This window comes from Athene noctua, chromosome 1, assembly GCF_965140245.1.
Source record: "Athene noctua chromosome 1, bAthNoc1.hap1.1, whole genome shotgun sequence".
In the NCBI taxonomy this organism is placed as follows: Eukaryota; Metazoa; Chordata; class Aves; order Strigiformes; family Strigidae; genus Athene; species Athene noctua.
The window spans coordinates 138,883,658-138,901,908 of NC_134037.1; the positions used below are offsets into that span (position 1 = coordinate 138,883,658).

The following is an 18,251-nucleotide window of genomic DNA, read 5'->3' on the forward strand; positions in this document are numbered from 1 at the left end:
GGAACTGGTCACTTGTGCAGACAGGTAATTTGACATATATATAGATAACCCCATTAATTCTTCATGAGAACTATAACCTGTGTAAAGTTTGATAGTTGTTAAATATTTTTAAATGGATCTCAACCTATATATGCACAGACAGTTATCCATGCAGTAGACTATCACCTGTTAATCAATCAAAACTACAATGAAAATTTTGTTCAATTAAGAACTGAAGAATTTGGCTGAATTTTACTCAATTCTTGGCAGTAGGAAAAACTGGTCTTTCCAACAGTAAGTGCCAGTGCAAAATATTTTGGCAAGGAACAAATGTCAGTTTAGATCTATGAAATTCCCATTTTCAGACAGTAAAATTATAATCGCTCTGGTTTGTATTAGCTTAAAAATACCCAAACCTTGGCCTACCGTTGTGTAGCTAAGTACACAGGTAGCCACTACTGGCCTAGATTCTGTTCTCAGGTAACTGCAGTGGAGGTAATTCCTATTCATAAAGAGAATAACCAATATCACCGAGTCCTAACTCTTCCATGTGCTCAATTTATTGATATTGGTATTCTTCTGCTGTGGAAATGATCACAGTGGTTAAATGTATCTGGTTTGAGATGGACAGCAGTGATTGTCATTGAGTCCATTTTACTGCATCTAATCTTGCTAATGATGACATTTAATGGGATGTCACAGATGAACAGCTTTACTTGCCTAGCCCCTCTGAACTAAAAGGAAAATTTCCAGAGATGGAAGAGTTGGAAGATAAGTAGGAGTGTTGCTTTCCTTTAATATTTTTTGTGGGAAATGTTTTTCTTATCATTCTTTTAATCTATTCAAAACTATCCCAAATTCTTCCTGGAAATTGGACTGGAGATGTAATGAGAACAGACATTATTTCATATATCTGATTTTTTTTTTTTTAAACTGGCGACAAAGATCCCATTTAATTAAATGAAAGCAGACTTCGGATGTCTCTGTTGATGTACAGTCCTACAGGCAGTAGGATAATGAGGGAAGAACCTGTAAAGTAAACCTATCTATTAAATTAAAAATACATACTTATGTTCAGACTTGACTATTGTTTTACAAGGAACTCCCAAGAAAACATGCATGTGGATCCCATTTCCTGCAGAAGTTTGCTTTAAACCCTCATGAAATCAACATATCATACTTCAAAGATTTCTTAGTTTAGCTAGAAGTAGGACTGTAAATGTTCTGCTCATATCCTTCGCCATGGCTTAGCTGATGCTATCAGTCAACCCTCCTCATACCTGTGGAACAAACTACTTCTCTTTGGCTTGCTAGGGAGCTCTGTAGGCCAAGTGTCCGCGCTGCAATCACGTGTATAAATCTTCTAGATTATTTGTGCGCTGGAGTTTCTCTTGCCATTGTGATGAAGAAATAATTGAGTTGCAGAACTCCACCAGTACATATGAAGCTCATTGAATTTTACTCTCTTACAAAAGCATTATTTTGTAAATGGAAAAAAAAAAAAAGCAGCATAAATGTAAGCAGATACATATGTTTTTGATATTTGAACCCATTTAATTATATCATTAGTTTTGCCAAATAACATGACATGGACAAGTTAGATGTTAGCCTTTTTTATAATCTAACCAAAGTGATCACGTATATTGTGTGCTGGCTACAGACACTATTATGTTTGATCTTTGTCCAACCACAGAAAACTGGTGCAAAAAGAAGCATGGGAGGACCCAGGGTTTCCAAATGTGTTAAATGCATTACAAAGACACTTGAAACTTACTGATCCTTCAGTCTTGTTCACTATGGGTGATGCTGCCTCACTGACTAAAAGTAATAATCCCAAATTGAATTGCTTTGTAAAAAAATGCAGTGGTGCCATCTTTTTTCCTTATAATTATAATATAGATGATTCTCGAGAAAAACACAATCTGGAGGTTACCACATTTTAAAATGCACATCTATGGCCTTGCTCAGCTGTGTGCTGCCAAAGCACGTGCATTAGAAATGAGCTGAGCTGAGGTGGCAGTGTCCAGACCCAGAAAAGCCAACATTTTTTACTGCAGATAGAACACAGACTCCTGCAGTTGCTATCTCTGGATGTGGGGCTGATGCGCTGAATCAGAATGGTGAAACAGGCACGTGCTGAATGTTTACTCTTCTCCTAAGATATTCTTGCTTTCCTACAGTGCTGGAGGGGAGGGGGTTAGAAAATGATAATTGTGAAATACTGTTCCTACTTCCTATGAGGACACGCTGCCCCTAGAGAACTAAGGAAATATCTGGCTTATATGTTTTCACAATGAATTCCTAAGGATAGACTTAGACATGCTACTACCTCCGAAAAAGACCGAAGGCAGATTATAAACTGTCTGGTACTGCAGAGTTAAATAATGGATTGGCCTCTGGCTCTGAGAAACACTCCTATGTTGGACTTGAATCCTGCCTGCTTACGCACATCATGGGACTACAGTAAGGGGGTGGCACAGTTCTGGTTATGAGTCCTGATCTGGTATGTCCAGACACCATCACTCAAGCATCAGGCTCAAATTTTAAAAGAACTAGAGATTTTTAAGCCTGTGTGTAAGGTTGTTCAAAACCACCTCTATGACCTTTGTCAGGTTACTTACAGCACTGGTTTTTTTCGTTCCTATGGAAAAGGCAGGCCTGATCCACCAGCCCCTACTCATTCTCTGCACTGTATGTATTGTTTGCTATCACTCACCACCTCCTGCTTTTTGGCATGTTCAGGTTTCTTCCACCTTGAGCATTACAGTTTGTATGGGAGGAGGAAAGGAGGAATGAAGAGAAACAAGCCAATGGGCAGTGGAGTTTCTTGTAGTGTCTTAAGGTCCCTCAGCTCACACATCTCATTTAGGACACATCTGGAGTTCAGGACTCCAGACAGGATCTACAGTGGAAGAACAGAAGTAACTCGGTGAGCCAGCCTGTGGTAAGCATCAAGATGGTGCAGCCTGACTGGCTGGTGGTACCCACGCAGCCTAGTTTAAAGCTAAATCTTTGATACCTCTGAAAAGCAGTGCAGAAGTTTCTGGGGCTGCTGTATAGGTATTGCCATGCTTTGACAACCTCCTTCAGTTCCTCATTTGTAAAACGAATCTGAAACTCCTTCCTTATCTCTGAGTGATGCTCTAAGAAGTACGTTGAGCATTTTAATGAGGGCTTTACTAAGTCATCAGACCTATCTTTCTCCTGCTCATGAGTGTGTAACACACTAACTTACAGAGAAAAGAAGCTTTTGGTCGCAGTAAGCTCTTTTAGGTACTACATTGCCTGCCACAGTCTCCAGTCCCTGCAGTTCACTGTTTACAAGTCTATGTGAACCTCTAACTTTAAACAAAGCCACACAGAGACCACAGGTTAGTCTTGATGAGCAGACATATTTATCCAGGTTTTCTTCAGGGCTATGAGACTCAAAAGAATAGTTTCCTGAAAATACATTTGTCAGGAAGATGAGCACTCAAGATAAACAAGATAGTGGAGGCCAAAAAAGAAATTAAAAGAGGACACCCCCCCACCCCCCCATTGATTGCTTAAGCAAAATCAGATGGATTTGTCTCTGGGGACTCCAGGAGTGGAGCTGCTTTTTTTATTCATGCTAGGTGCCATATTTTGTCTGCTCTTTTTTTCTGGCCTTGCTTTTGTATATATTATAGTTCTAAAGCAATTATTCACATCACTTACTTTACTTCATCCATGCAAATTAGAACTGGAGTTGCAGTTAATAAGAAAGTTTAGGTGCTATACCCATTTTTTCTTAAATCCTCACTGTATTACTTACATTCTACATGCTATTGCTTCTTCTGAACTCATTGTTTGGCTTCTGTAAATGCAATCCCTGAACTCTATTTTAAACACCCCCACCCCCTACCCCCTCCCAAGCATCCTCCCTATGCCTTTAATTACAACACCTCTCAAGAACATTTGCCTTTTCAGTCTGTGGTGCCATGGAATAGTACTTTACAATTAAAGGGACACATTTCTTTGTCATGGCATTATCTTTTATCCTGAATTAGATCACTATTTTGTATGTTTTGAAGCCACCTGAAATTAGCTTGCTTATGTAAGGTACCTATTCACACCAGTTTTAAAACCACCAGAGCAGCCTTTTTCAGAGTCTTTTCCAGAAATGCTTTAGTCCTAGAAAAAAAGTGTGCTTCTCTTAAAACAAAGCAAAAGAAAACCAACCTAGAAACTGTAAGAAATGTGTCTTACTGGAAGGAAACTTTACAGCAACCCTACACACTGTGAGAGAGGACTAAAGTTTTAGGCCCTGATACTCATCTTTGAGTTGTGTAATTTAGAAGAATTTTCCTTTGTACCAATGGCATTGTCCCTGGGTATAATTGGGATAACATGGCTGAGCAGAAAGAACAACTGCTTCTTGTTTGTAGCTAGTCCATCTCCTGTGAAACAGTGGAGAGGCCTTCCTTACTGCCAACTTTCCAATACAGCATTCAGTGAGACTGCAAGTGTCTTGGGGAGAAGGAGGTGAAGATGGTAAAGCAGCACTGACCGAAAATCGCACTAGCCTGGTGCCGAATAGTCCATTAAAAAAAAGAGTGTAATAAAGTCTGGACTAATTGTTTGTTTTAACTTCAGTTTTTAATCACGTAGGTCCTTGTCATGCTGTAAGCAGCCCAGTTCTGCCGAAGGAAGAAAGAAAACAAAACAGGGCATGATTTGGGTAAAGCACCAAGGGCAGGCCATGTCTTTCGTGTGCACTAGCCTCCTGCCACAGGCTGTTTCCAGTGCTCCAGCTGGTTGGGGAAGGGATGCTGCAGTCTTTGTGTCTTCACCCACTCGGTTGCTGGTTCCTCCACCTCCACCCTATCCCAAGGTGGCAGAGCAAGCCCCTGGGCTCTGCTGTCCTGGAGGCTGCCCCAGCCCCTGTGCCTTAGCCCTTTGCTGCCATGGGGCTGGGGAAAGGACTCCTGTCACAATCAGTTGCCCCACCTTCAAGCTCAGCTGCTCAGGCTGTGCCCTGCTTTTGGAACTCGTTATCACTTAATCACTAGGTAGTGCTAACAAGTGAAAAAAGAGCTGAAGTGAGTGATCAAAACAGGCCTCTGAAAGCAGTAGAAAGGCTGACACTTTGCATGGTTGTATAAAGAAAATACTGTTATTCCTAAGGAAAAGGTACTATTTCTACAACTATAATCTCAGACATTTTTCATTTAGCACCAGACCCACACACTGGTATCTATCCAGGCTTAATGCAGACACTGCATTGGGCAGGGATAGTCAGCTCTGACAACCAACTGTATCTTTGTAAGCTTTGTTTGGAGTTTTATTAGATTCTCTGCTGCAGTTTTCAGTAGACAAAATGGGCTTGGCAATTAAAACTCATCTTGTATAATTTTTCTAATTCCAGTTACAGTCACCGTTAACTAATTTGTGGCAATAATCAAAAGATAATTAGATGTTTATGTATGTGTCCTTGGATTGTTAGCAAGTGTATGTATAAAATCAATCACACTGAATGTCCAGTGTTGTAGCAGTGCATCTGAAGATCGAAGGTTTATTATCGATGTATATATATTTAAATACTGACAGGTAGTACAGCCAATTCAAATGTTTGTTGGAGCAATTTTTGATCAGTATGAAAAACTATGTTGGGTTTCTACGGGGAGTCCTTGCGAGCTACCGAAACTGCCCCGTAGGTGGCGTGAGCCATCCGCTAAGCACAGACACAGGTCTAACACTCCGCTTGCAATTTTTTTTTTAAAAGCAAAATAACAAAAACATGTTCACATAATTATCCTTTCCATAGGTGTTATGGCCCGTGTTGGCTGGGACACAGCTGTGTTACACTGCCTCTGATTCAGAACTATCATGTCATGATCAATTATAAAGATATTTCTTGTAAAGGTAGAATCTTATCTTAAGACATGTTGTTCACCTGTGTCTTTGAATGAGGAGGGTCCTCTCTTCTCTCAGTTACTTCAGTCACCTACAGACAGCTCACTGCAAACAGCATATTCCTGGTATTGGCCAGGTCAAATATGATATAAGCTGAGCATTAACAAATACCTTTCCTTTTAGTCCTGTCAGGTTTCCTGTCTTTTAGTCTGTGTTTAGCTTTTCAAACACTATCTCTTGTTTGTCAAAAGTCAAGGGACTTTGTTTTCTAGCTATCCTAGAAATGTATCACGTTGGATTGTGCTTTGCTCTGAGCACATCAAAATCTGCAGATTTTTCTGCTGGTGGGTAGAAAATAGTGAGCACCAGCCCTTTGATCTCAATCTTTCTATACTTAGGGAAGAAAAGGAATTAATTTTGAGTGTGTCTGCAGCTGCTATGCAGTTATACCTCCCATTTAGGGATCTTATTCATTCCTGGCTAGGTTTAATCACACGTGGCATAGTTTGTATTCCACACTTGACCATGGTAGGAGGAGATAACATATACATTCAGGCATCTGTTGTGCACCATTCAGCACTGCTAAACCTCAGAGCAAAATTGTCTATATCTAAGTAAAAAGTGAGGGGGGAGAGGAAATTAAAAAGAGAAGGAAGTCAAAGGAGGATTGTCTGTAGACACCTTCTATCTTCAGCTCTTCACAACCACCGAATACTTGTGCAGATAACTACTATACTTTTAGGCCAGGCAGAATGGACATCAGGTTTCAGGTACAGTAAGGAAAATTTAAGGAAGGGACCCAACAACAAAATATGTTTTGTATCTCAAGATACAAAAATATCTGTCTCAAGAAGGGTATGAAGGAGTATGTTGCACAGCAGCTCAAACAGGTATTCTGCCTGAGCCTGAAGAACAAGGTTCGCAAAGGATCCAAGTGTCTAAGATTGAAAATAAATCCCTCATGACATTGTCAGGTATGTCAGTGGGAGTTACAGGGAAAACCCCACCAGGCACCCCTCAGCACCTCTAGGCACAACTTGGGCTTGAGTGTTTAGCGCTCACTGTGTGCACAACAAACTTCTAATATATGGTCACGCCGAGGTACCCCAGGAGTTGCAGAGCTAGGAACACAAAGAAAAAGCTAATTTGGAAGATTAAAAGAATACACTTTGCAAGAAATTTGTCCAATATCTGGCTCACTGTCCTATTTTTACTATTTTTACTATTTAATCCCAGTCACACTCCTAAAATATCTCTGAATATTCTGAGCCCAGGAGAGATGCACCCAAAGACAAAAGTAATATGGGAGGGTTTTTTTCTTGTTTGTTGTTTCAGCAGTACAGACCTGAATACTGGAAGGAGGGATTTTACAAAAATCAGTGGTTGCACTCACTTCTTAGGTGCACAGGTAATAAAACTCTTCTTTAGATTTCTGTGGTTACATACCTCCAGGAAAAGTCTCCACTTGGCTTAAATTTAGTTAAGTCCAGGAAACAAAAATGTCATTGTCAGTGTTTCACAGGCCAGCACTAAACCTTTCCTAAAAGGAGATGTTATAATAATATCCAGAGGAGGGAATGAACTCACTGCAGGCAAAAATTATAATAAAAATAATGATAAAAAATCAGACTCCTCCAAGTCTCTTTTGGTTCAACTACAGACTGTAGGAGATTTCTCATAAAAGCATTTGATATTTTAATGTGACTGCACATTGGCTGGGGAAAGAGGAACATAACCTGTTGAGAGTTAACATTTTAGGACTCTTCCTCATAATGCTAAATTTGATACTGCATTTTCAGCAAGAAAACTGCAGGCCACTTGGCTTAGCTGAAGCTGGGTAAGCCTTTTAGCCTATCAAATGTCACATGAAAAAATACCAGGCAAGTCGGGGCTGAGTAAGTGTTAAAGCTTTGCTAGGGTGGCGTGTCCTCAAATAATTGTAGAATGCCAAACACAGAGCTTCCCATGTTCCTTCGGGCTGAGCAAGGATGCCAAGTATACAGAATTGGAAGCTGTCTGTCAGGGTTTTTTTTATTTGCTTGATACTGTGCAGACAGTGGAGACAAAATACCAAAAATGCTTAAAATCCTTATGACCTTTCACTGCAAACTGTGAACCTTGTCCGCTGAACTCAGATTTCTATTTACACTGTCAGCACAGGCTCCGTGCTGGTGCCTTTTCTTTGCCTTTCCAGTTTGTCATGTATCAAGGGACAGCTTCACAAACACAGCCCCAGAGGGGGGACCTGAGCACATTCCAGACCTTCTGGAGGTTCAAAATACTAAGTGTCCATGTTGTGGATGGCTTAAAAATAGCTGTAATGCAAGCAAAGTAGCATGAAATAGCCGTTTGCACCCAAAGCAATTATTCTACAGAAAGCCTGAGCTGTGCCACCAGCTGGCAGGGCTCCCATTCCCACGATGTGCGCTGACACCACGCCGCTGCATAGCTGACTCCACTTACACCATCCCCCATTTACACCAGCAATACAGAGTAAATGGTCCAAAAATGCATTCAGTAAACTACCGCGTCAGCTGCTCAACTAAAACATCCCTGATTTCAGCATCATGCTCCAACATTCATCCGCCCCTTGTAAATCATGAGGTAGGCTGTTGCAGTGAACAAGTACGGGGGAAATTTCAGATGTGTGAAGTAGAAATTGTGAGAGAAAGTAGAGTGAGTAGAAAAGTGAGGGTGACTGGGCACTGTCACAGCTTGCCCAGGGAGGTTGTGGAGTCTCCATCCTTGGAGATAATTCAGAATCTTTTTGGACATGGTCCTGGGCAACTGGTGTAGATGTTCCTACTTGAGCAGGGAGGTTGGACAAGATGACCTGCTCCAGCGGCACCTTCCAACCACAACTGTTCTGTGATTCTGTGAAATTTTTGCTATGCCAGACTACTATGAACTGTAATATTTGACAGTATTTGCTTAACTTTTGCAATTGAAAAAGGATATCCTTAACCTGTTACTTAAATAAACCCAACAACTACCTTGAACTCCTTTGAAACTAAATAGAAGGTTGAACTCTATAACAAATATTTTAGCTGAACTGTCATTATTAGCTGGGTAATTCTTCTGACTATACTTCAAATTTAATTTCATTCTGTGGTAGCATGCCCTGAACTTTGCAAGAGAAAGGTATTAATAAAGCTCAGTGTCTGAACTCCTTAGGGTCTAGAAAACTATCTTAAAAGGCGACATTTCCAGAGAGACTCATGCATAGAAAATACATTGGTGTTTCCTGAAGAAACTCAGTGAGTTCACAAGGAATCTGACATTGATAAGTTATGTCAATGAGGCTTTTGAAAGAAGACTCTTCACTAGTGCTACTTTTCCCTGAACATGGAAGCTGTGGAAAATGCGTGGAAAGCATTTGCAAAGTGATGACTGCAGCTATATGCTCTGTGTGTGACTGTTCCTGAGCTGTTAGTAACCCATATTCTTCAGCACACAGACAGGAGGATTTATGCTTAATGCAAAACCCAGAAGAAGAGTTTCTGTTTGGACTGTTTCCCAAATCGGACAGGCACATTGCGCTAGTCTTCCATGAATTTCCTGTTATCAGTAGAAAAATCTGTGGCCTACTGGCTTGAAGTTGCTTTTCAGCCTGAGCAACCTTGAGTTAGCTTCTTCTCCTCACTTTGTGAAGGGGCAGCCACTGTGTATCACCAAAGTACCAATGAACCTGTCACCAGGGACCCAAAGTGTGTACATGTGTGCACAGGTGAGGATGTCTGGGGAGCTGGGGACTGGAGAAGCAAAGCATTTAATGAGCAGCAGGTCCTTCAGGTCTCTGCTTTGCACCCACAGGGAGCATAAACTTGTCATCATGGTTCCTAACAGCAAGCAGGAGGTGTCTGTGGAATATCCCCCATTCTAATGGTTTGTGGATATCTCTTTCTGTATTCCTTTATACTGGAGCTTTATGTGTCAGTTATCGCTACTCAAGCCCTAAACAAGTTGCTCTTCTTCAAAACACAGACAAAAGCAACCATTGGGTTTATTCACAATAATGCTTGGATTAGTAAAAGAAACCACATTCACCAACAGGAAAAGAGAAGTAAATTTCTAAGCTATTGAATAACACTGCTATGTTTGGAAAGGATTTTTCTTTTGTAATTCCCCTTTAATTTCCTCCCATCCGAGCTGCTGAGAGGAATCTGAAGCTAGGTTTTCATGAGTTACTAAAGGAGTCCAGCAGCTGACTCCTGTTTAAAATCAATGGTCCTGGAAATGTAAGGTAACATTTCCATAAACACATGTGTAATTTGAGGTTTAAGTTCCACTAAAATCATCCAGTACTTCCAGCTCCCCAAGTCAGACAGGGAAAAGGCAGACTGGTAAACTAATCCTTATTATCAGATAAGCAGGGATTGAATGGAGGAACATAAAGCACGAGAAGATGAGGACGGAACTGAGGAGAGAGAAGATGACTATGTTCAAGAAGAGGCATAAAATGCAGTTTAATGGGAAAAAGGATAGACAGAAAGAATACTGGACTATATAAACTGAAACATTACTTTCAGTGGCTTAGTTTTTCTTTTGAGTTTGAGATATGACCTCAGTAAACCCACAAAAAATTGTATAACGTTATCACCTGACTCAGTGTCTCTGAATTCAGCACGAGGCATTTTTTTCATTCTGCTTCCTGATCAGATTAGAAAGTGTTTGAAGTAAAACTGTGCATTCTGGTAACTTTTCTGAATAGTTTTGCTTTCTTCATTTCAGTTGTCATTTTTAAATTTAAAAATATTATTAAAATACCACATTTGGGTGGGTAGTGACTACCATGACACTGTGCAGAAAACCAAAGCAATTTGAAGCAAACTAGACATTTTGAGTACATTTTTAAAATACCTTATTGCTTAAATAAAATAAACTTAAATCCCTTAGTCTAGCAATTACTTTCAGATGTTTGATTGTTTATTTTTAAAGAATTGTCATATTGACCATTTAGAACTGACAAGTACTATTTTGATATCTTCAGGAGTTTTCTCTAACATCTGCTCCCTGCCTTATGTTGGGAACTACATTCTTATCTTCATTGTCTCTTGTATTTATCTTAATTTTGCTGTATTTTATTTTATTAGAGGAAAAACTTAGCAGAGCTGTTTGTGGCAAGATTTAGTTACAGGAAACCCAAAAGCTAAGCCCCAGTTTCAGCTGAGACAATTAGACTGTTGATTTTGGTAGCAGCTCAGGACTTCTATTGGACCCAAATGTCTTTCAAGTCTATCTGCCAGTTGATGCTCAAGTCTGAAAATTTTCTGTATTCTTCCTACAGATAAAGGGCTTTGTTTCCTTTTAATTTGAGGGATATTTCTATCCAGATCTGAATGTTTTGCTGAAATTCTTCTCTATTCACTGGAATAGATTTTTAAAAAGGAAATAATAACATTTCCCAGAACTTTCAACCCTTTTAAAAGGCTTTTTTCCCTTTAATTCTCTGTCCCTGATATCTGTGAATTCTTGAGGACAGTGTTTGTTTTTCTCAAAGCAATTTTTCCACACATGAAAATTAGCAGGTGCTAATTTGTAATGCTTAGCTTAACTCTTGCTTTTTTCTGTGTAGAAAGTATATTCAATAGCTGCTATTACTGTTTCATCTGCTGTAGGTGAAGGACTCTAAAATGCTGAACATGTGATACTTTTTTTTTTTTTAAAGTGATCCATATTATTCTATAACACCAGATCTTTGTTGAAAGGTTTGAAGAAATTACTTACAAAAGAAGCAGTGCTCTTATACAGTCTTTTTATCAACTGCTATCAAAACTTTGCAGCCGAGTTACCAAAGGCCACTGCCATCCTTGGATGGCTGTTGTATTGCTGGGTGGATTGGGCTCTCAAATTTTCTTATAGATGCTCTGGGAGAATGTAAATACGAGCTGGGAAGTGTTTTATTCTCTATTAATATTTTGTGAGCTGGAGCCTTGGGCTATACGATTTTTGTTGTTGTTGTTGTTTTGTTTCTTTTTTTTTCCTTAGGCTTTTATAGCACCCGAGGTAGGGTGGGTGGCAGCAGCCAATGCCGGGTGAGATGGTTACCAGGGACAGCTCCAGGGGCGGCCACTGCCAAGAGATGCTGGTAGCCTGGAGTAGCAGCACCAGCCCACCCCAGAGCCTGGAGAAGTTCTGTGGGTTCACAGAGCCGGGGTCTGTGTTTCTAGAGTCATGTTTATGTGACTCTACCAGTTTCATTTCAGACACGTTGCGTAGGATTTCTCCGCAAGGGAGAAACTGGATCGAATGTGGCACTCATCTTCCTTAAAAGATGTTCAGAAAGTCCAAGGAATTTACGTGATTAATTCTTAACATGTGGGTTCTTTTAATTAGCTATCTAGAAACCAAAACAGAGTGCAGAACACTACTGCAATGCAGCTTGTTAAGCAATAATGCATTTTTTCTTCCAAAAGTCACACTTGATAACAAACAATAATCATAGGCATAAGATGACTGTGGATACTATGAGCTAATGTCTAGTTGTCAGAAACTTTTCCATTAAGGCTCAGAATGATGTTTAACATATTCTTCCCATTATTGAGCAAACTAAACATTGTATTAAACATGGATTTCCCAATGACTGTTGCTGCTGTTTATTTTTGCATGTGCATATATACAGAAGCAGACACGTGTACATATGCATTTAGGGTATCAAAAGCACATCAATAGCATGGTTCATTCTGTTCCCAGGATATAATCTTTTTTGACGTTTCTTTTTTCCTTACTCTTTCCTGACCGTAAAAATAGATTTAAAACAAGATTCTTTAAACAAACATGAAATGCCAAAATTCCATGCTCTCTCCTATTAAACAATGTAGAATGACTGAAAGGGTAGATTTCTTTAATTATCTAGGGAAAAAAGTGCTGCTGAGGATGATCACCAAAATTTGTGTACCATCTATTTTTCTACTCAAAATTAAAAAGCTTTCGTGTACAGCAAACACTTGAATTAACTTATCAAATCCCATGCATATGGTAGCTTTAAGACAACTTCAGTATTAAGACTTTGCTCCTTTTTTTTTGGCAATATGTATAACTCATTTAGGATTTCAAAGCTGGATATACTTACATTTAGATTTCAGGAAGGGGCAGAAGGACAGGTTGTTTGCTTTTCACTTTAAGAGACCTAGATTTCCTGATTGTGTTAGGCCCGTTGTTACTTTGTTGATTTTAAGTTGGTCCCTAGGGGGAAAAGAAAGCTTGTAAGAAATGTATGAGCACACTATCCTTTTTTTTTACAAAAATATTAAGGACTATTGGCCAAGATTTTCAAACACAGTGGCTTAACATTGTCTTTTAACTCCATATTCAGGCTTATTCAAGGTCTGCTGTTCAGAAGTATGACAACCTGGCAACTCATTCACTTTGAGTAGTCTTTTTAATTCCTCAGTGCTTGTGAAAACTGATGTAGCAGTTTGAATATGGACTAAAAATCCTAATGTTTGGTATTTGTGTTGGCAATCTTGTAATAATTATGCTGTAAATCAAAATATGGGATTGGATTTCAAGCAAAGTGCCTTGAGCCTTGTTCCCACCCTTCCGCAGAGACACTGCGTAGCTTTTTCAGATTACTAGGTATAAAATTATCAGTTTGAAGGGCAGCTGAAACACTTTTACTTAATCTCATTTTTCTCTACGTGTATTGCGCCCATGGAAATGTACATACGAACCCTTTCATGCAATGTGCAGCATAAAGTCATTAGTTCCCAAGAGGCTTGGATTGATAGGAGGTGCTTGGAACGGCCACACGAAGTCCCAGGCGTGACGGCACTCCTCATGGGAGGGTGCTAACAAGGGGAGCTGCAGGCAGTGCTAATGTCCTACAGAAATATAAAATACACTCATCGATTTTTATAACCTAATCACTCTCATGCAGCTGCTACCAAGTCATATCTACTTTGCCTGACCCAAATCCCGCTGACATGGCTGGGAAGAGCCTCTGGGATTTGATGGGCTCAGCTGCCATCCAGACATTTAGGATTCAATGTGATACAGTCCTGGGTGGTGAATTCTGGAGACCTGTGCTCCAGAAAAGCAGCCCTTTGATAAGCAGGGGAATCAGCTTTGTAGTTGAAAATTGAGCTATTTGGCCTAAGATCTTCCTTGCCTGTGATTTTACTGCAGAGCCACTAGTTTCCTAGCAGTCAGAGTAACTCCAGAGAGCCAAAGACACCCAAAGGTATCTCTCCATTTACTTTAAGCATTTTATTAGCCAGAGCAAAATGAAAACTCGGGAATAGTGGCTCCTAACATCTGCACAGCTGAGCTTCAGCAGTGCTGTGTACCCCAGGACTCAGTGGGCCCCAGGGAGCTGTGCTGTGGGTGGCCCGGCCACCACGAGACTATGCTAACCTTAGAGGGAGGAAGCATTTGGGGAAGGAGGAGAGCCAAAACACAGTACTGATTTTACAAGGGAACCCTGCAGGTAGCTTGACTGTTTTACCTCAGATTTATTCAAGCCCACTTGAAACATGCCTGCTACCCCCTGTTTCATCTGAATGCCACACCTGGGCTACTGTAAGGTCTCTTGCTTTCAAATCTGACAAAATAATTAATTCAATTTCAGTCAAAACAGAACATTTTTTACAAAAGAAGCTTGAATCTTGTGCACAGAGGAGCATTTTCTGCCAGAAAGGAGATCTCACAACATTAGTCCAGGTATCTCCAGATCTTGACTCCAGTCAGTATCTCAGTGTTGCTGACCAGCCCTTGAATTTCTGGTCATTGGGTGGAAACTGTTTCTCCACTTCAGGTGGCTCTGGCTGCCCACCCAGCCACAGCATGGCTCTGAGAGCTGCCGCATGATGGCAGCCAGGCGGGTACCCTCCTCACACAGACCAGAGCCCTCGCAGAAGTAACTGGCTGCTTTCCAGGCCCTTTGGTTTCGATTAGGGATTAGATTCGTGATGACAAAGCTTTCTGGACTCTGCTGTCAGCTTTAACAAATCTCTGTAACAACTGTCAGGTCAATTCTCTGGCAATACCAGATCTAGCACTGGCCCCTGATCTGCCTTTGCTTTGGTAGATGTCTGTGGTGATTTTCTCTTGACTCTCCCCCACCTCTTGCAAGCAGACCCCTGCTCAGTTTGTGGTGCAGTTCAGCAGGTGCGCTGCCACGTGTGGAACTGACAGGAGACAATGCCCAAGTACTGTGGATTATTTGCAATTGGTTCCATCCAATTCATCTGAGCTGTACAAAGAAATCTGCATTTGGCACCTTTCTGAGAGGACTCTAAAGCCTGGAGTGCAGAAATTGCCAGTGCATTATGCTCATCCTCATTGCCATTTGCTTCCTAGTTTTATAAGAGTGGCTTTTTATTGTTTATCCTGCCAAGCAGGCCTTCTCCTTCAAACAATGAGTCAATAATTCAGAACACATCTACACCCATTCAACACTTTTAGAGATGGTTCTGGGCTCCACAGTTCAGCTCTGAATATAAACTCCCCTGCAGCTTGCAGGTGTTTAGGTTTGGTACTTTGGCTCAGCTTCTTATGTGGATGAAGGAAAGGCATGAAGTCAGAATTTGCTTTGAACAGTGTTGTGGTTTACCCCAGCTGGCAACTAAGCACCACACAGCCTCTCGCTCGTTCCCCTCCTAGTAGGATGTTGTATTGTTGCATGGTGAAGCCATAAGACTTGTTTTTCAGGGCCCAGGATAGTGTTCCAGGTGGTGGTATGGGGCACAGGATGTGTTTCCAACCAGGACAAATAGCAAAATGGAAAGGTGCCAGACTGAAGGGGTCGGCAGGCTACTTCGCCTGTGCCTGCAGAGAGAGGGATTAGGCATTTCAGCCAAGCAGCTCGTTCCTGCCGCCTGTTTGTACCATCTATGCTGCTGCGACTGCCTTTGTGGGATTAGAGAGAGCGTAAAGGAGTGCCAGCGTGTACCAGAGGGACACAATACAGCAGCAGTAGTAGTGATCACATCTGCCCTTTCTACCTCCAGCCACAGCAGGATTTCTTTGGCTTTCTGCCCTGGTCCTGTCCTAGTTCCTGTCCCTCCAAACCAGGAACTGACCCTTCCTTGATGCGGGAGAGCTGAGCACGCACAGGACCAATGTGATCAAGCAATGCCCGTTTATTACAACTAAGAAAGCCCTTTTATAATGTTCTCCCGCACACGTGAGTAACATGCAGTACAAGTCCTCAAGATTGGACAGTTAACTTAGCCTGCGCTTTAAACCTTCCTATGATTGGATAAAAAGTGCCACATCAGCCTTGCCAGGCTTCCTGCCTTGTGGAACTTCCTCTTCCGTCCCAACCCCTTCCCGGGGTGGTTTGTCTCGTCGAGTTTCTCCCCCCTCATTCAGGGTCACATCCTTATCGCATTCTCGCTCGGCTGAGGCTCTTATCAGTCTTGTTCTCACACAGGATTGCTCACATGGCCATTCTCTCGCAGAAAGCCCTCTAGAATCCCAACACCTTGACAATGAAGAAGGTACAGAAAAATGTGTAGATGGTGATGGTGGGGGAAGGGAAGGGGAGATGAGGGGAGGGGAGGGGAAGGGGGGGAGGGTGGTGCCAAGGAGAAGAGGCAACTGTAGGAGCAGAAAAAATGCCCTGTCCCCTTACAACCTCCCCACACATACACTCCAAAAGCCCCCACAACATCACTGACACAGTCCCCGCCTTTCCCTCTGGTGTGCCTTTCCCCATCCCAGACCACCACTGCTACCCCTGCCTGCTTTGCCTGCTCCAAGGATACCCTTGGCCAGTGCTGAGAGTTTGGTTCTGCTACACAGTGTAACCAATCAAAAGCCAAATTTTGGCTCCAGTAAATCACTCAACAGGCTCACACTGATTTTTTCTGAAAGGAACTCCTGGCCACTTTGAGATCTTGTCCTCTTTAAAACTCATCTAATATTATTACCCAGCTCTTCATGCCCTGAGACTGATCTGATGCACTCTTCCAGTTAACTACTTTCAGACCTGAAAACCTATAATGGTGCAACATACATATTTTTAATCTGAAAAAATAATCTCATTAAACATTTCCTACTGATACAATCCCCATCTCCCCTGTGTTAGTCAATCACATGGAGATCCTTATATATATATATATATATATATATATGGACTATTTAGAAAAGTTCCAAGTCTAAAGCTATAATATTGGGGAACTTACAAGGCTGTTTTTATTTGTTATGGAGAAAATAAGTCCCAAGAAGTCTTCCTGGAGAAGCAAGGAAGGGAGTGAATCTGAAGGAGAGAGAAGAATGAGAGAAACCATTCCCAAGAGGAAACTTAAGCATTAGATTTCCTGATTGGTAGAGTTACATTTCATCGTTCTGCATTTAAAATTACTTAGTGCAAAGCTGTAGCTGAAAGAAGAGGGGAGAATTAAGTTTTCTGTGTAGTAGATCTTCAAATACATTAAGGTGGCATGTGCCCTCCTCTCCCTCCCACTCTGCTGCCTGGGTATGGAAAACAACATTTTGTGTTTGCAATTCAAGTGCAGAAAGGCAAAAGCAGAAAGGCAGAAAATCACTGTATTCTCTCTCTTAACACAGGAACAGCATGAGCCCTGGTTAATTTAAGTAGTCGCATAAATATAACTTCTATTTTAAGCATATACTTAAGTCTCGCTGATTCAATATTCAGTCCAAATGCAAATGACTTTTGTGGAATGAGGTCTGCATTGAACTGGATCTACTTAGTGAAATATTTCAATCTGTTGTTTGAGGGAGAAAAGAGGAATCTGGTCAATTGCTGCAAATGCCTCTGTAGGAGAATCACTGCTGTACTCATTGTTTGTGCTGTTTCCTAGTGAATTTTTAAAATTTTTGTGAGAGAGAACTACTGTGGAATAGAATGCTGGTCTGAAGAAAAGTCACAGGAATGTGTACACATAATTACATCTTCTGAATTTCCTAAACTGTACCAGAAAACACTTGACATCCTGGAACTGACATTTGCAGTTTCAAGTACCAGCTTTCCAAGCATAATTAATGTCCTTGTAAATGTTTCAGTATCAAATTTGGGACTTTGGACTAGCCTGTCCATAAGCTCTACTCTTCACCCCCCCCCCCCTCCCCCCCCATTTATTATTTAATTTTCTGATGTTCCAGGGATGACAGCTGTGATATTTAAATCTAAGAAATAGCAAGTGGAAATAGCATGTTTTAAAGTATTTATTACATTTAACTGAAATATATATGTTGTTTTCATTTATAATTCACTCTTTTCTCCTGACATTGTTCTTTTTTTTGTTTAAAACACCTATGATTCCCATCCTCCCTTATACAAAATACAAAAATACTTTTACATAATTACAGCTTTCCTTTAGTCACACACCAAAACAGAGGATACAGTAATTACTTATGACAGATGAGTCACATTAATATTTTGTTCTAAGCCATGAGAAAAATGACACACACAGGGTAGGACTCAGAAC

At 40.9% G+C, this 18,251-nt stretch overlaps 1 protein-coding gene across 2 annotated transcripts in view; it reads right to left on the bottom strand.

The window, feature by feature from the left end:
- The window catches only part of COL8A1 (collagen type VIII alpha 1 chain), a 91,169-nt gene that overhangs the window by 21,866 nt on the left and 51,052 nt on the right, over positions 1-18,251 (bottom strand). For both annotated transcript variants that reach the window (XM_074897954.1, XM_074897960.1), the window contains one exon: positions 12,926-13,038. The gene's annotated coding sequence lies outside the window, so the exon portion shown is untranslated. The remainder of the gene's footprint in view (positions 1-12,925; positions 13,039-18,251) is intronic.